Raw genomic sequence first — 20,386 nt, 5'->3', positions numbered from 1 at the left:
CTTTACCAAACTAAATTTACATGACACCATCTTAGTATGGTAGCATTCATTTTTCTGGAAGGTCCCAAGGTTTGAATCTCAGTTAGATTTGGTATTTTTCATGCATTACAAAATTTCTGACCCATATTTCTCCCATATTCAAGCTGTGAGTTTATGTGAAAAATTAATCATAAAAAAATTATACACAATATTACACTGTTAAGAAATTTTTAAATAGTAATTCTTACACTGCTAAGAACTTTTTCACAATAATAATTTAATTGCATTCCCTATGTAGAATGTCCCTAAAATAAATGTAATTTAGTTGTAGAAAAATCCACTACAATAAAAAAATGAATGCTATACTTTTAAAACCCACTATTTCTGTTGTACTTCTATACTGATTTTAATACAGCAACAGAAACTTTTTTTGTGCATTTGTAGCAAAAAAAAACCAAAATTTTACATCATCACTAAGGTCTATTTTTGTGGAAAAAATTTAATATTTTTTGTAAAAATTGGGTAAGATTTCACAGCAATGATAACAAGTATATATTTCAAAAGTTTTAACCATTACTTTTATTGTTACACATCTGATAACAGAAAAGTTCTCACTGAAAAAGTAAGTTTATAAATTAATATTTTAGACAAATCAGTAATAATTGCTTGTATACAGAATGTCCAATCATGAATGATAATTGTGTTATTTCACAAGTAATTAAAGAAACTGGTTGAGCATTAGGTTGCAAAGATAAAAGGAGAATATAGGAGGAAACCTTGATGAGAGGAGCATCAAAAAGATACCCAAAATTACAAAATTAACCATTATATGAAATAGCAGTGGTTATAATGAAGACAGTAAATAAAACTGATATAGAGTAAAATGCAACAAGCTTTATATTGTAATAAATGGTTGGTACTATTATATAATAATCTATATGTATATTTACTGTGAAATATATGATACAATTTCTTTTAGTAAATAATGAGTCAGAAAATTTTTGATTCTTAATGAAAATGCATTCATCATTTGAAACAATAAAATAAAAATCATCTTTCTTTCTAACAGATAATTAATGATGCTCTATAACACAGAAAAAAGCATTTAAACGTTTATGTTACACATTAGGAAAGTTACAATGAATAACACATGAAAACCAAGGTAACAGAATAAAATTTCTCACTATCAAATTATCACTAATACAAATAATAAAGATATGGTTGTCCTGAATAAAATGGTAAACTGCATCCTTAACAAAATATTGGTTCCACTTGGAACGCAAACTCCAGCAGCAGTATTATGAAAGAAAAAAATCTATTTATAATAATATCAATACTTAGCCATTTTAATGAACCACATTTGTAGATAACTTAAGTTAAACAATACTAGTTATAATTTTTTTTTAGATCTATACGAAAAAAATTAAATATAATAACAAAACCTTCAAAAATAAAACTAACCCGTATCACAATAACACCATGGAACATTTAAAAAACATAATCATTAAAAATGAAACTTAAAAAAAGAAAAGAAAGAATATATAATTAACACTGATTACAAAATAATTTAAAATGTAAAACAGCAGTTATCTATAATCCCTACTTAAAAAAAAAGAAAAGTAAAATAGTTGTTACAATATGCAGGTGTAGTAATAAAATTTGTCCTTGGGATTACAAAATAAGGTTAAGTAGAGTTAAAAGAATAATGTAATAAACATAAATGGTGGAAGAAAGAAAAAAAAATATATATATATAAAATATGATGAAATAGAAAGAAAAGAAAAGAAAAAGAGGTGCTTCATAAGTAGTTAGCAACAATATAAGAACACTTAGCATCATAATGCTATAAGATTTTTGTTGCTGTTGTATGAATACAGACTACATCTAATTTATAATAATCTAAAATGCAGATAAGGAAATCAACTAGTAAGTATAGGTTATGTCAAAAGAATACTGAAATATATAACTATGCTGATGAATAAGCTGTAGATAGATCGTATTGTTAAACAAATATGTATTGTTAGTATAACACATACATATCTTCTTTTTTTTTTACAGTATTATACTTTTACATGAATGAAAACAAATTACAACATTGTATTATGTAAAAAAGACTTCTTGAGCGAATGAATCACTGATCAAAGAAACAAACATTATTTCGATGACAAAATAAATATATATATTATTTACTCTATAAAAAATACATTTTACAAGTTTGTAAATGTTAATAAATTAATTATGCGCCCACTTCATTTGTTTGTAAACTGCAATAAGTAAATTTTCAAGGCTATATATGTTCTTCATAAAAGTACAGTTAAATCTCAATCATTTGAAATCCTTAAATAAAATCTGCTACAACTCAAAGTTGAATTTGATTCTCTTGGAAAAAATCCATTAATTCAAAATAAGTACAAGATTATTTTGAAGTTCTTAGATTAATTTTAATTTTTTTATTTAAACTTTTTAGTTTAAATTTTTAAGAACTGAACTTTAGGATTTTGAGGCAAATCTTTGTATTTCACATTTTTAACAATGTAACATCACCATTTTAAAACATGAAATTACAGATATGTACGATTTTGTTAATCTTTTTTATATCAGAAAAGTCATCGACCAAAGAAAAATTGAAAAAGAGTGGCTGAATTTTTTTAAAATTTCAGAAGTGATAAATAAATTTGACATCCTTTTTCAATTTGATGATGTCCTGGAGTTGTTGGTTTATCAACTGCACATAGAAAAAAGCCAATAAAATATTTCATGAAAATTTTAAAGTAGATCATAATAAATCCACAAAGAGAAAATAAACATGGTAAGATTCACTGTATTATTCTTTTAACTAAAACTAATAATAAGTGAGAATAATAAGAATTCATTGCTTGGAGAAATCTCATTTAAAAATAAATATGTGTGAAACAAATGTAATGTGAAATGTGGCAAATGGAAAATAGTCACTTGTAAAATATTAAGAAACGAGAAAATTCCCAACTGGTCCGTCGGGGACCAGATGGGAAGTGTAAGACCATAGTCCTCGTGGGGGATCCCTCTGGGATTCTCCTTTTAGAGGTCCCCTAGCTTGAGGCATGGTACTATAAAACTGTATCTCGATGAGGGGATCCCTCTGGGTTTACCCCCATTTAGGCTTGGGAACGAAAGACCAAGTCCCAGCTGCCTAGATGGGGATATTGCGAACAGCATAGCCAGGCCCAACATGCTATTAGTTCCACATATTTGTTAGCATGGCATGAGATGTTTGTTATGTATCAAAATGATTATACACTCAAATTTAGCAATAGCGAAACATTGCCAGGTCCACTAGTACATGGAATAAATAATGTTTGTTGAAATAAAGAATATTAGCATAGAATAGGGCAAAGTACATATCAAATCAATCAATTGTCTGATTATGAAAACAAAATCTTATGACTTTAATCATTTTATATTCTTGTGGTTAATTTGTGAAAGATTCTCTTTTTAATTTTTCTCAAACACACAGTACCAAAGGTAAGTTTTATTTTTATTTTTTTTAGATTAAAAATTAAAAGAATTATTTTATCCGATAATTTTTCTTATGTTCATTCTCAACTTGAATCAATTTTATTTTTTTTAATTACAGTACCACGTCATATGGCTTTCTACTTCCATCAGTAAATAATAATAGTCTTTCTTTTCTTTTCTGTTTAGCCTTTGGAACCACTGTAAGGTATTAATTCAGAGGATGAATGAGGAAAAATAAACATCTGAGATGCCAAATTTTTCATTATCATGTATTGTCTATCCAATTATAACCAATCTATCTATGTTTTACCATTTATATAAAATAAACCATTTAAAACAAAAATAAGATTACAAAAAAACATGACCTGAAAAAACCATGAGCAAGTTTATTTTATTAACAAAACTTTTACATCATAATATTATTATTAAAATATTACTTAATCAATCAATCAATTATACATTTTAGCCAATAGTAGAATTTAAAAATAAATATAAATGTAATTTAAATGTATACTTTTTTCTCATCATTTAACTGGTTTGAGGTACTTTTATATTCTATTTTTTGCCATCCTCTTAACCTCAATATAATTTTTACAGATTATTCTAATATTAAATCTTCCATTACACTTTTTTACCCTATAAACTACCATCTAAATCTGGACTCTGTAACAAATTGTACTTTTTATAAAATTCTGCTAAAAACTTATCTTTCTTGAATTTGTTATTAAGATCTTATCATTTCATAAACTTATCAACCCAACCAATTTATAAAGATTTCCGTAATGACACATTTCAGAAACCTTTTTTAAATTATTTACAGTTTTTTAGGTGAATTTCCTATTGACCATGGTTTTGTTACCATGCAGTATTATTACTCGATAAAAATTCTTTTAAAAAATTTTATTTCTAATTCCCACGTATACGAGGTCTGTTCAGAAAATAACAGAACATTTTTAATTAGGCGCCAAAGGAGATATTTAGTGACGTGAGGTTGGCAGCACTGTGTTCCACATAATTCCCTCTGTAATCGAATGATCTTGGATTGTTGATATCTCTTTTAGTTTCTGTGTTATTGTTATTTGAGTGCAACGCGTTCAGAAAATCAACGATCTGGTGCGTGCAAATAACAGATTTACTGTCAGAGAACTTGCAGAAGTGTTAGAAGCGATTTTTGTAATGTGCGATTTTCGGTAGCAACGATAAAACGTAAACTTTGGGCGTGAAACTGGAGAAAACTTTCAAAGAAACGTTTCAACTTTTGAAAAGATTACGAAGATGATGCTCTGTGTCGTACGCAATGTTACGAATGGTTTCAACGATTTAAAAGTGGTCGTCGGTCGATTAAAGATGGCCCTCGATCAGGGAGGCCTTCGACTTCAACTGATGACACCCACTCAGAAAATCAACGTTCTGGTGCGTGCAAATAACAGATTTACTATCAGAGAACTTGCAGAAGAGTTTAGCATTTCGACTGGATCATGCCGTGACATTTTGACTGAAAAATTTAACATGCATCGAGTTGCAGCAAAGTTTGTTCCTCGTTTGATGACAGACAGAAGAAAGAACAACGAGTGGACATTTGTCCGCAACTTCTTGAACACGCCGATTAAGATGAAACATTTATGCAAAGGATCATAACGGGAGATGAGAACAGGGTTTACGGCTTGTTTATCGAGACAAAAGTTCAATCATCGCAATGGATTGGCAAAGGATTTCCACGCCCCAAGAAAGCGAGTCAGTCTCGATCCAACGTCAAAGTGATGCTCCCTGTTTTTTCGACTTCAATGGAATTGTGCATTAGAATTCTTGTTTCAAAATGAAACAGTGAACTGTGCGTACTACCGAGGCGTTTTACAACTATTACGTGAAAAAAATCCGCAAAAAGAGACCACAGTTGTGGCTAGGCAATTCGTGGATCCTTCAACACGACGATGCGAACGCACAATCAGCTTTGTCAATTCGTCAGTTTCGGGCCAAAAATCAGATGACTGTCCTCCCTCAGCCTCCCTACTTACCAGACCGAGCTCCTTGCGATTTTTCTTATTTCCGAAATTAGAATCAGTGATTAAAGGACGCCCGTTTTGAGACTATTGTTGATATTAGAGCAAATTTGTTACGGACCTTAAAGACCCTTTCAAATGAAGCTGTCTAGGACTGCTTAGCGAAGTGGAAACATCGCTGAGGAGACAAGTGTGTGAATAGGGGAGGGAAGTACTTTGAAGGGGACAAGGACCAATAATCTGTAAAATTAATAATAAAAATTAAAAAATAAAGTTCGTTATTTTCTGAAAAACCTCGTTTGTTCCATACTTGTAGAATCCTTTACTAAAAAAGAAAACTTTCTTGGCTTTATAATAATTTTTTTCTTTTTTTTTTGCTTTTATAAATCCTTTAAAATTGTAAACAATGGAAATTCAATAATTCATCATGATCTATAATTTGTCAATTTGAAAAGGATGTTAAAGTTGAAATTTGGAAAAGTTTTTGACTTCCAAATTCCAGATTGGAATTTTCAGTAATGTCGTCAGATAATGTTTCAAATGAACATCAAAAAATTGAAATAAAATTTTGTCATAGAGTATTTAACAATACTGATACAGAAAATGAACAACCGTGAATGAATATCTTATGTATAAATATATTTGAACTTTTGAAATGGTTAAATATGGACAGCTCAGGTTTATGCATGAAATCTTGAATAACAACAATTTTGAACAAATAATTAACAAGGGCAAAAACAACCAGGAAGATGGTGTTGAAAATGACAATTCTTATTTTTACCAACAAAGGAACGGAGACTGTATATGCGTTGAGGGTAAGAGGTTTTGTGTTTGTGTGTGTGTGTATTACGATTTTCTTCAAAAACTAATGGACCAATATCTATGCGACGTTTTGCATTACCTAACACAGGTATCACTTCAGAGCAGATTCTTAGACATGTTTTACGATTATAGCCCACCAGGAGACGCTGCAGGAGATGTGTTTCTCTAAGGGCTCCGAGGCAATACATAAGTAAGGCAAAAAATCTCATCAAAATCAGCCCAGCCGTTTTAGAGAAACACATCTACTGCAGCGTCTCCTGGTGGGTTATAATCGTAAAACTAATTTAAGAACCTGCTGCATATAACAATAATTATATGTAATGCAAAAAATAACTGCATCACCTCAGAGCAGGTTTTTAGATTAGTTTTACGGTTATAAGCCGTCAGGGGGTTTTGCAGTAGCCATGTTTCTTCTAAACGGCTTCGTCAGTTTTTAAAATTCTTATTTTATCATTTGTCAAAGTACATGCGGTCGAAGAAAAAGTTGTTATCAAAATGTATAAATATCAAATGGTATGAACAGTAAAATGAGTAAGAAATTTTAAAATTATTCATACTGTGAGAAGTAGATGATTTAAGAGTAGCAACTGTACCGCAGGCAAAAAAAATTACTTAAATACAATGTACCATAGAATTTTATTTTCAGAATTTAGACAAAAATTTAAAAATAGCTGATAAAATATTATATAAACTGAGTAATTTATCTCCAAAAAAAAAGCTTATTACATTAAACAGTATACAAGAATTAGTTTATCTTTTCAGTGAAATTTTCTAAAATTCATCTACTCCTATAATTTCTCACCTCTCACTCCAAGATGCAACAAATGCAACTTCTGGAATATGGTGTTCTTCTTCAGCATTTAATTCTTCATTATCTTCCTTTGTCTGACACTTCCCTTACCTTTCGTGTTTACTTTAAAATTGAATTTCTCCCACTGCAACGTTTAGAATGTAAACGTTGCAAGTTCTCCCGGGACTATCCTATAACCTATTCTACTAGTGAAAATAATGGAAAAAGTCAATAAAAATATATGTCCTAAAATGCTTCGTTTGCGAGTTAAGGCTAGGGAACGATTTCGCTCGGATTTCAGCTACCCTGGTGAAATGAGGTCATACTGAAATTTTAGGATGTTAATTAAAGAACAGAATTAGTGATTTTTTATGGATTATGACCTGACAAATTGAATAAAATAGAGTCCAAGAGCCGTACCTGCAGTAGGTTTTGAGAAATCTGTAGTGAAAACCAATAAATTGGGGGTAAAAACCCTGATTTTATGTTTGACGTACAATAACTTTGTTAGATGGGTAATAAACGCATAAAACGTTTAAACAAACCTTGTAGAAAATTTAATTCTGAACAAAATTGTGTAAGATAAGTTGAATAAAACAAAGAATTAGAAAAATTCGAATTTTATTTAGAAAGAGTACACTAAACCAAAGTGTATTATCAGTTTAAAATAATTGTTCAAAAACGAGCTTGCCATTTTCAACAAATTTCTTGGTACGTTTCTGTATTGATTTTGTTTCTTTAGAGCTGACTTTAAGTTGCTTCCCGTATCCAGAATGTGGTCAATGAATTCCTCATGAGAATGTATTTTATTTTTGTATACAATACGTTTCATCCATACCCAAAGCAAAAATCTAAAGGTGTTAGATCAAGCGACTTGATGGCCAGAAATGTAGACCACGACCGATCCATTTCTCAGGGAAACGATGATTTAAGTGACTGGAAACGGTACGAGAGAAGTGGGAAGGCAAGCCATCGTGCTGGAAGTACGATTATACTTTTCGTCTACGCGCTAGAGAAACATCTTCAACAGCTAACGATAATTCTTCTAGAAGAAAGTACAAATAGACCTCAGCATTTAAGCAGCCGGGTAATATAAACGGTCAAAACAGATGATTGCGAAGAAGACCGCACCACGCGTTGAAGTTGAATCGGTGTAGAAAATTGCCTTCCACCGTTTCATACTTCAACCCATGTATGCTCATTGCGTAAGTTGACGCCACCTCAAGTGAAATTTGTCTTGTTGGTAAACTAAAAATACTTGTGGAGTTGTCGATTTGAACTGAACCAGTTGCAGAACGACAAGCGTATCTTCTCCTAGGTGTAGATGTTGGAACTGGCTATTTATGATAATAAAACTTGTTTTGTTTAAGTGTTCTCCAAACCATCAAACCGGAAAGTCCGATCTACTTAGAAAGACGTCATGTACTGACGCCTGGAGTGCATCGATAATAATTTCATCAATAACAGCGTATCTGGTACGATTACTAGGTAGTGAACCTGTTTCCCGAAGATTGCGAAAAGTCGTACTAATTATTTTGGGTTCGGGATTTACGCGATTCGGAAAACGTATTTCATATTCTACTGCTGTAGTTGTAGCATACCATTACACACACCCAAAATGAATACGATTTCAGCGTATTTCTCTGTTGTAAATAAGTATTAGCACTAATTCAATGGCAAACCGACTACGTTCAAAACTAAAATTCACAAAGAACCTTCGCTAACGACAGAACAGTTTACAGTACCCGATATACTAAACATACCTTATAGAATGATTTAAACTATACACTATTGCACATTATTGATCAGCTGTTGTATCTTATTGACAACTTTGAAATAATTTTTCAAATAATTTATTGTATTTCTGTCATTAATAAAAAATTCATAATCTAGTTTTTTTTTTTTATTATACAATTAGTGTAATTTCCAGCTTTTTTAACAGAGTTAAAATTTTTAACCGAAATTTTTACCAGTAAATTTTGTTGTTACAAATGTTTCGCATCACCAAAAAAAATTTAGTTTTTGTTTACATTAAATGAGTTCTTTTCTGACAAATGTAGTAATGTACTCTTTCTAAATAAAATTCGAATTTTTCAAACTTTGCTCTGTTTTATTCAACTTAGCTTACACCAACTTGTTCAAAATTAAATTCTTCACAAGTTTTATTTAAATGTTTTATGTGTTTATTACCCATTTAACAAAGTTATTGTTGGTCAAACATAAAAAACAGGATTTTTACCCCAATTTACTGGTTTTCACCACAAGCGTCTCAAAAACTACTGGAGGTACGGCTCTTGGACCTATTTTATTCGATTTTCAGGTCAAAACCCACAAGAAATCACTAATTCTGCCCTTTAATTAAGATCCTAAAATTTCAGTACGACCTCATTTCACCGGGGTAGCTGAAATCCGAACGAAACTTTTCACTAACCGTAACTCCCAAACAAATTATTTTAGGACATAAGTTTACATGAACTTTTTCCATAATTTTCACGAGTAAAATAGTTATGAAAGTTCCGGGAAGCCTTCGCGATGCATCTGAATATGGATGATAGCTCTCATTGAGTTTTCCATGATAATTCTTTTAAGTTATTCCTAGTTTCTTCACCCAAAATAAATAACACAGTGAACATTCACATTTGTATTTTTCTCCCGAATTCTTATTCTCTCCTTACATGTTTCCTTAACTTTCTTTATTGTTTCTCTTATAACTACATAAAATGGAAAGCGGAGGGGCGTCATCCTTATTTTATTTATTTCTGTATTGCAGCTTATCATTCCTCTTCTATACTCGTATTACAACCAGCTAATTTTTGTGGAAATTAAAAATATTAATACTTTAATTAATACTTTTCAATATGTTTTTCTTAAAATCTTAATTTATTCTACAAAATCAAATACATTTTCGAAAACTACCAATGTTGTATACAAAAGATAATTTTCGTTTCCTTTAGCCTATTTTCTAAATCAAATTTGAGAACTTAAATAAAATAAATTTATTTAAGTTATACAATATTCATTAAATTTTACAGTACATTTAAAGTAATTAGAATTTAATCGTAACGAAATTTTATCGATATGTATCCACGAAACTGAGACTATGTGCACTTAAAACTCAGTAACATCATGCCTCCCGTGTCTAACTGCACTAGATGAATATATAAGCAAAAGATTATTTAAGATACTGGGAAAATTTCTTAACATCCTAATTAAAAAAAAAATTAATAATAATGAAAATATGACAAAAATATTATTTGATAAATGTTTACTTTATAATTTATATTATTTTATTTTATCTACTTATAAACTGCAGCATTTGTGTGTACCTTATGTATAAGATACTGTAACTCCGGGGTGGGCGTGAAGTCCCTTTACGATAGTTATGACATTATTAGGATAGGTGCAGCTTACCTTCTATGGATCTTTAACGTCTGTATGGGTTCAACAATGTTCAAAGCACCAGAGTGCTTTATGCGCATCCATGTCCGGTTGTTCATCCGCAACAGCATATCAGGGGTGGTAATTTCAAATGCTGATCGAATAGCGTCTTGGAGCTGCTCGTTATTAATGTATCTGCGTTTGCGAATCTCTTCTTTTACAAAACCTCAGAAGGCATTGTCAGGTACGGTGAGGTAAGAGCTTCTTTCTGGCCAAGGCAATGAAGCCGGTACCTCTTCTGATCCACGACCGATTCGAAAAAATTTCACCGAGGCATCTGCGGACATTCAAAGCAATACGCTGGAGCACCGTCTTTCTGAAACGAAATGATGTCAGCGAACCCTTTTGACATTAATTTTAGAAGCAACCGCTCGTTGGTCATTCTCAAATAACCGTGTTGATTAACTGCGCCATCGAAAAAATAAGGACAAAGGAGATGTTCAGCTGTCATCCCAGCCAAAATTATAACAGAAGGCGGATAGTGTTCGATTTCCTCAAAACAGTGAGGATTGTCTTTCACCCAGAAAAAAACATTTCGGTTTGTGGGATTTACCAAAAGCTTCGATAAATCGCATACTCGTCTGAGAACATGTGGTTCTTTTTATCGTATGCTCTGGGAAAGCGTTCAACAAATAACTGACATACATAATAACGTCGATCAAGGACATTTTCATTCAACTCATTAATTGTGGCTGGGAGAAAATATTTAATTTTCCAAGTCCTTCCGCATATGGTTTCGCATTGTCGATCTTGGAATGCCCAATTCTGCAGAAAGTTTGCGCGTTGTTTTCATCGTGATCATTGAATCGATATCTCCACAGAAGCATAAGTCACAGCTTCGGAGCTCGGCCTCCTACGGCGCTGTGCATCAAGAAAAGTTCCCGTTGCAAAAGTCTTCTTCTCCCATGTCAATAACGTCTATCGAGTCGATGACGATTTCTCAAAACGCACAAAAAAAGTCATTCATAATATTCTCCAATGTTTTACCAGTGTGTAAACGTTCGTGTATTCACATACAAATTAATAAACGCTCATCGACAGCGAACATACTGTTATCTGCTTTCGTTCCACACTCGATTTTGACTAAGGTCATCCCACCACCAATGAATACAGCAGACGATCCCCACCACGTCCTTTTCTCCCCACCTTTTCCCGCAGCGGTTAGAATTGGCAGCACTAGAGCCGGATTAAGCTGGATTTATTTAAATCAGCTTATTTGGAAGTCGTTCCAGCGTTCAAGTCCTAGTAAAGTCAGTTATTTTTACACAGATTTGAATACTAGATCGCGGATACCAGTGTTCTTTGGTGGTTGGGTTTCAATTAATCAGACATCTCAGGAATGGTCGAACTGAGACTGTACAAGACAGTCTCTTTATTACAGTGTAAAGGAACTTTCCGCCCACTCCGTACAAAGATTGTACGCGACAAAAAACACTCTTGAAATCGGATTAGCCGTTCTCAACATAACAAGAACACCACGTCGGGTTAAAGGATTAGAAATACATTGCATTAAATTCCTTTCATTTTCTGATGAGACTACAAAATCTTTACGATCAGAAAAAAAAATTACATGGATACTAATAGTAAAAAATGGGTAATTGTTTTTAAAATGGCCGACAATTAACAGATCTGAATCTTAAACTAAAATCCTGCTTTTTACATCATACATCTTCTTTAGGAGTATAATTATGAATACATCATAATGTTTTGAATCAGACATGTCAATGTTTCATTAAGCTAAAGAACTTATAAGGAATTTCAAAAAAAATAATATAACCAAATAAAAATATATTTGAAACATGGCTAAATGATCAGTTTACAAATTAAAAAATTCAGAATATAATTTAAATTTCATTATCTCCCTCATTGAATTAATAATTTTTGAAGGAATACAAGATAAAAGCAAGAGATTTAAAAGCGACTGACCTTGAGACAGCCGTTTTCATCTTTCAAATATAATTAAAGCCGAAAATTTGGGCTACATATTTTTAGTGCATAAAATCCAATTAACCTCATTACACTTATCAAATTTAATGGAAAAAAGATAAATATATAAATCTCATTATAGAAACTTTTCTTTCCGACGTTTTTTTTTTTAATAATAAAATATTCATAAACTAATAAATTAAATGATACAAGAATAAGTATAATTTTTTTACCTGACCTCAACAAAAGGAAAAGGTTGTCAATACAACCTTGAATTTCATACAAAAAATAGGAAAAAAGAAAGGAACAAAACGGGGAAAAAGAGATAAAAGAATTTCATAAAAAAATTCTTTTTTATAGAAGTAATTTCTCTTGCGGTTCTGTTATAAGTTTTTCATATAACTGAAAAAAAAATACATTGCCTATAATGATTTACATATAATATTTTTTATCATCGCTACTGCATAAGTATTTAATTAAAAAAAAAAAAAAATAGCTCTACGTTATTCTGACATTTATAGTATTTTCATGTAAAACTTTTACAAATTTAACGGAGAAAAAATATTACATATACCTACACTCCTGAAAACCCTAGTTCATATTCTTTGGCTGCCTCTTTACATCATTTCTTGTATTCTTTTTCTTATTTTTATATAGTTTCTTATCTTTACATTTCTTCCAAACGACTTTTCTTCAGAAGAATGGGATATTTTTAGTCGTATACAACTTTAGACACATAAAATTAACTTTAAAATAAATCTACAATAAAATAATAATTTTAAATCTTTTTTTTAGTTTCTAATTTCTGATATCAGCACAAAATTACGGGTAAGTAAATAGTTATATATGGTTTTTGTTATTCAGCGTCGACTTGTAATAGTAAAAAAAATTAATTTTCAGTGAAAACTGTTTACAAAGTTGTGTTTTATAATTTATTTTAGTACTTGTTGTTATCGCACCGCCACTTTTTTTTATACAACTTCTTCAAATTTCTTGATAAAATGAATAATAACGTTTATTTAAGGTGGAAAAAGTACATTTTTTTAATGAAAAATAAAAATTACAAAAGAATTTAGATTATGTTGATTCCGTGTACTGACCAATCGTACGTATAACAACTTCTCTATCTTTCTTTTTTCCTGTTTAGCCTCCGAGAATTACCGTTCACCTATTACTTCAGAGAAGGAATGAGAATGATATGTATGAGTATAAATGAAGTGTAGTCTTGTACAGACTCAATTCGACCATTCCTGGGATGTGTGGTTAATTGAAACCCAACCACCAAAGAACACCGGTATCCACGATCTAGTATTCAAATCCGTATAAAGGTTACAAGGACTTTACTAGGATGAATGAACTTAGCCTAACCAAATATAACCTACGCTCGCTTACCAACGTTAAATAGCGTTAATGCGTTTTATTTAACGTTATGTTTGGTTAGGTTACGTTGGTATGGCTTTTGACCCACCGGGTTGGTCTATTGGTGAACACGTCTTCCCAAATTGACTGATTTGGAAGTCGAGAGTTCCAAAGTTCAAGTTCTAGTAAAAGCAGTTACTTTTATAACTCGTGGATACCGGGGTGTTCTTTGGTGATTGGATTTCAATTAACCATACATGTCAGCAATGGTCGAACTGAGACTGTACAAGACTACACTTCATTTATATTCTTACATACCATCCTCATTCATCCTCTTAAGTAATACATGAACGGTAATTCCCGGAAGCTAAACAGGAAAAAGAAAGAAGTTGATATAGCCGGCCTCCGTGGTGCGAGTAGTAGCGTCTCGCCTCATCCGAAGGTCCCGGATTCGAATCCCGGTCAGGCATGGCATTTTCACACGCTAAAAAAATTGTCTCATTTTCTGAAGTAATACCTAAAGGTGGTCTCGGAGGTAAAAAAAAAGAAAAAAGATGATATAACCACCGGGTTGGTCTAGAGGTGAACTCGTCATCGCAAATCAGTTGATTTCGAAGTCGAGTGTTCTAAAGTTCAAATGCTAGTAAAGGCAGTTACTTTTATACGGCTTTGAATACTAGATCGTGGATGCCGGTGTTTTTTAGTGGTTAGGTTTCAATTAACCACACATCTCAGGAACTGTCGACCTGAGACTGTACAAAACTATATTTCACTTACATCCGTACATATCATCCTCTGAAATAATATCTTACGGTGGTTCCGGAAGCTAAACAAAAAAGAAAGAAAGGTTAAGTTGATATACAAACGATTCATCAGTAAACGGAATCAAAATAAACTAAACAAACAACCTACGCTCGCTAACAGACACATTTTTTGTTTAATACATTGCAATAAATAATATGTTGTTTGTTAATAAAGAAATTGCATCAAAAAAATGAAAAAAAGTGGCGGTGCGATAACAAACATATAACATATTTTTATTTATAACTTATATATATATATATATATTTTTTTTTTTCTTTTTCAGTTTATTTATTTACTTACATATAAACAACCAGTACCGTCAGTAGATACAAATACTTCACAGGTATTATTGATCAGGTTAATGTTTACTTATGGAACATTCCCAACCAATTATATTTTTAAATAATTTGTGAGCTAACATTAGTTAATTTTAATATCATTTAGGAAAAAATATTCCATTACTACATGGATACAGTATTGCATTACAAAGGCTAGAGCAAATCATTAAACTACATTCTTTTTACAACCTGATGATTCAAAAACAGGTGGAACATCTCAAGAAATACATTTCTGCACTTTCCCCTTGCGTGTTTTGCAGCATCGAGGTCTCAGGGAAAAACATTCTAAATCTAGAAACAACTAATAGATGCCACTATTTCCTGTAGTTCGCTTAAGTTAAAATAATAACCGGTACATTTTACTTATGAGTGAGAAAATACCAACATCTTGGTAATTTGCAGCGACTATCAGTTGATCTAACTTAAAGTCGGTAAAAAATTAAAGTTAGAAATGTATTAATGGATTAATAAAACGAGAAAAATTTAAAAAAAATTAATCATGCCAGTTAATTTATACTGTATTAAATTAAAATCAAATTAGCCCAAATTATCAATAAATTTTATTATCAATATAATTAGCCGATTAAAAATATTATTATTATTTAATAAATATAAATCCAATATTATATGCAATAAATTTATTAGACAGATAAAAATAATTTGTCAGGAAACGAGTTAAAAACATATAATTAAGATTAAAAACAGCAATAAAAGTTAAAATTTGATTCATTTTAATGATAATAATGAAATAATACATCATAATCTTTATCGTAATTTGTAAATGATAATAAATTATTTTTAAAAGATATACCAAAGAAGTAATAATGTATAAATCAAATATTTAAAATTAAGTGATTAAATAAACAAATAAAAGTTATTAAAACTAAGAAAATCATGCTCAAAAAATACAATACAGCAATTTTTATTTTCATTACACTGTATTTTAACTAAATATTACCATATGTTACAGTAATAAAAAATATTTTATAAAAGGTATTTAAAAGTAAAAAAAAAAAAAAACTAAAATATCGTCATATTTTGCTTTTGAATGTTACATCTTAAAAATACTTACAGAAACAAGATAATGTTTTGAAAATTATTTATACTCGTTCTTGTCTGCATTACTGTTGAGATAACAATAATTCTATTCGAAGAAAACTATAATAATAACGTAAAATTTTAAATAAAAATTATCCATTTTTGCCTATTTCCCATTAGTGTAATTTCAATTTTCCACAATTTGATTAAAAAATTATTTTCGTATAATCTATGAAAGATTTTTTTTTCTCTCGTTTAAATATTAAAACAAATTTTCCGATGAACGGTTTCAATATACCGACCATTTCTATTTTAAATTGCTTTTCCGGCTTTTGGTACAAATATGAATTTTTTCCTAATCTGTACAATATATTTTAACAACATTATTGCCAATCCTGTTTTTATTTGACCACGGTTTAATGATTTGCTGAGAATACAACTTTTGAGAATGCACACTAAGAAAGTACGAGAAAAACTGAAATGGCCAATAGACGGGAAACATTTAAAATTTAGATCGATCAAAGTTCGGGAAGAGACGAGTATTATTTTTAAGCAAACAATTTCAATGCTGTACGATGTGGTATTCTTCAGGTCTACAATTAGACATCGTACCTAACGACAAAGAGTGCTGGATGTAATATAACTATCGGTAAGAAATGTATTCTTATTTGCTGTTTTGTTTCTATTGTTGCAGTTAGCAATCTTGTTGATGCCTTTACTGGACCGATTACAATCTTTTTACCTTGTGACAATCAATTTCAGATGTTTATCTGGTTGCGGGCAGAGTAATTCACCTATAAACGATCTATATGGATTTTTTCAAGGAAAAAATACATTAATAGAAAGGAAGACAGCTACCGTTATGGTCAGTAGGCTCGTTACGGTACGGAAGTTTGGGTACGGTGGAGTCTTCCCCCTAAGGTAGACATATCCACCCTCTAGATTATATAAAGATATTATGATACATACATATACAATTATATAAATACAATTTCAATTAATTACGGGATGGAAAAGGGTGTATGAAGGAAAAGATAAGAAAAAATTATTTAAAAAAAACTGATAAAACAGACAAATCTCTATACTTACATACACTTCAATACAAATTTTTGTATATAATCTCTCAATCAAGTTATAGGATGTTGAAAATACATAACCGGAAAAATAAAATAAAATTGGTATACATTTTACGAATCATTTTCCAACTGTTATTAATTTTCGTCAAATAAATTGCAATTCAAAACAATACAGCAGAAAAGAACCAATTCTAAAAATAAAACATTATTATTTCCGTCAAAAACATATTCCTATGGTAAGCCTTCACAGATAAGCCTTTAAATATATATATATATATATATATATATATATATATATATAGAGCATTGACAATAATAAAACGGCTGAAAACAATACAAAATAATATAAATTATAATCTAATGAACTATTTACTTGTAAAAAAGGATTAAAAGTAAAATAATAATACAAAAATGTATAAAAAACAATTTTAAAAAGTTTCATCAAATTTAGCTAATAAATATAAATTTAGTAAACAGTTTAAAAATTAATTTCTCTATAAACCATTTCTATCATTAAAAAATACTCAAATTTAAATTATTTCTACAATGTAAATACAAAATCAAATAGATATTATTTAGCAGTTCTTAACAAACTACCTACTGTATTTATTTACTATGTAATAGGAGCAATCAAATACATTATAGCCAAAACAAAATAATTTAAAAAATAATTATACCTTATGATAAAAGGTAATTATAGTATGTAATTTATTAAAAAATATAAAAAGGGTGTTCAAAAAGTGACGCAACATTGTAGAAGAATGTTTTCTTTCTTTTGTTGACGGTTTAATTGAAGAAAAATGGATTACAACAATGGTTCCCAAAATTTTCCGAGTCGCGGCGCCCTTTTTCAATTAAAAATTTTCCATGGTGCCCTACCCTAAGTAAAAGTATGACAACTCGTAAGTAAGAGATAAAAATACATAAAATTCGTGTATCTTCATCATTATTTTTTTACTTTATTAACGTTAAATTAATAATCATAAAAATGTGTTGGTTCAATTAATCATGAAACTTTTACAATATTTCGCGGCTCCCCGGGGCGCCGCGGCGCACAATTTGGGAATGACTGGGTTATACAATGCAGCAGAGAATATCCATTGTCTCCCAATAGGTTAGATATGCCAGTTATGCCCAGAACCAACCCACCGGGTTGGTATAGTGGTGAACGCGTCTTCCCAAATCAGCTGATTTGGAAGTCGAGAGTTCTAGCGTTGAAGTCCTAGTAAAGCCAGTTATTTTTACACGGATTTGAATACTAGATCGTGGATACCGGTGTTCTTTGGTGGTTTGATTTCAATTAACCACACATCTCAGGAACGGTCGAACTGAGAATGTACAAAACTATACTTCATTTACACTCATACATATCATCCTCATTCACCCTCTGAAGAATTAACTAAACGGTAGTTACCGGAGGCTAAACAGGAAAAGAAAGAAAGAAAGTTATGTCCAGAACCAAAAAATGCCTTCACAGATAAGTATAGTGTGGATGCAGCTAACAAATCTTCCTTCAAGCGGCTGTACGACCAGTTCCAAGAGACAGGGAATGTGGCAGATTCAGCCAAAAGTGGTCGACCAAAGTGCTAACATCAGAAACGGTGATCGAAAAGTAAGCTGCATATTCTGTCAGTTACAAGAAGTCTGTGAGACGCCTATTTAGTCAGTATGGTCTAACCGTTGGTAGTTTTATTTTCTGGGCGAAAAACGCTTCGGCGTTATCATCGCTCGGACACGACACATTTGTTCTAATAAACAAACAGTAATCACATTTTCCTTCTTAATCAGAACAATAAAATTTCCTACTGCTACACGGTAATTAGTATGAAGAGCTGATACACATTACAGTAAATTAAATATCCGATTAAAATGGACGGCCTTAAGAAAAAACATCACCCGGTCTAAAATCTCCTTATCATTGCCCAGGATTCGTCGTGTGTTTCTGGACAATTTATATTTAAGACGCAAGGTCGGGTAACTTGCAATCCACAAGGATGTGGCGGACATTCAAGCGGCTATCGCATCTTATGCATAATGGAAGATTTTCTCCTGATATCAGAAACCCATGAGTAACTCTCGTATGTCCCAACCGCAATCGGCAGAGGACCACTTCCTCTCGGCGGCGTGAGGAATCCCCTGGCAGCACAGTATCTTTGATAAATCGAAGTTTTTTTATAAACTTTAGCAGTCCAGTCACCTTGCGACTTTGCACGAATAGTGTGTTTTACACAATTAATAGAGTCAGATGTAGTAATACGAGCGGTGAAGGATGGTTGACTACATGCGTCTTTAGCAGCGGAATCTGCATGTTCATTACTCGGAATTCATACGTGGCGGAGGAGTCAACAGAAACTCACTTATGTGTTGCTACGTATCAACTCAACAATTTTATTATAGATCTCGGTAACGAGAGGATGTTTAGAATACAAATCTTCTAAAGCTCGGAGAGCACAGCACGAGTTACTGCAAATACGGATATGGCGATATTATGAGTGATCGGTATTCAAAGATTTATTGATAGCGTACAGTTCGGTAGTAAATACACTTGCAATATTAGGTAGACCAAACATAGGTTCTAACATTAACAACAAATAAGCATCCAACGGTATCATTCCGTTTCGATCCATCTGTGTATACTATTACGTCTTGGTTTGTCTTGGAGAGAATACGGTAAAACAATTGCTGAAAGACGATAGGTGGAGTTGATTCTTTATTGTATATCGTAAGATCTAACGTAAAGGTTTTCTACCAACTCCGTTGATAGTACCCACAAGGCATTGCGCAAATGTTTAACAGATATATACGTACATCGTGTTTTTCACGAGTTGTTACCTGCAGACACTGGAAAACGTAAAGCTTTCTGTCAAAGGTTGATGTCACTTATAAAGCCAGATTGAGAAGAACTCGATGATAGGTTTCGGTCTGACGAGGCACGGTTCCACCTTGACAGATACGTGAATGGACAGAATTCACGCATTCGGTGTAAGGAAAATCTACATCAGCTGCACAAATCTCGTCTGCGCGGGCAAAAAGTGAATGTTTGATATGCAATTTCACGTAAGCGAATCTTCATGAAGTTCTTTCACGTCACAGTAAAAACAGTGAGCGCTACATACAGATGATGCAACAACTTGTAAACACTATACCTGCAGCCCGGCTAGAGTACACGTGATTTCAACAGGACAATGCTAAGGTTCATACAGCCAACAATACTATGACTTTCTTGGATCAGTGTTTTGATGGATCAGTTTTCCTCGGTCTCCTGATTTATCCCCTGCTGACTTTTTCTTGTGGGGGATACCTTAAGGATGTCGCTTATAA

The 20,386-nt window shown here is 31.7% G+C and overlaps 1 protein-coding gene across 4 annotated transcripts in view; it reads right to left on the bottom strand.

The window, feature by feature from the left end:
- Amph (amphiphysin) overlaps positions 1 to 20,386 on the bottom strand; it is a 354,651-nt gene that overhangs the window by 35,470 nt on the left and 298,795 nt on the right. The window lies entirely within an intron of this gene.

Source organism: Lycorma delicatula, chromosome 9 (assembly GCF_047948215.1).
Source record: "Lycorma delicatula isolate Av1 chromosome 9, ASM4794821v1, whole genome shotgun sequence".
In the NCBI taxonomy this organism is placed as follows: domain Eukaryota; kingdom Metazoa; phylum Arthropoda; class Insecta; order Hemiptera; family Fulgoridae; genus Lycorma; species Lycorma delicatula.
Note: the sequence above shows the minus strand (reverse complement) of the source record. Positions and strands in the feature narration are given on the sequence as shown.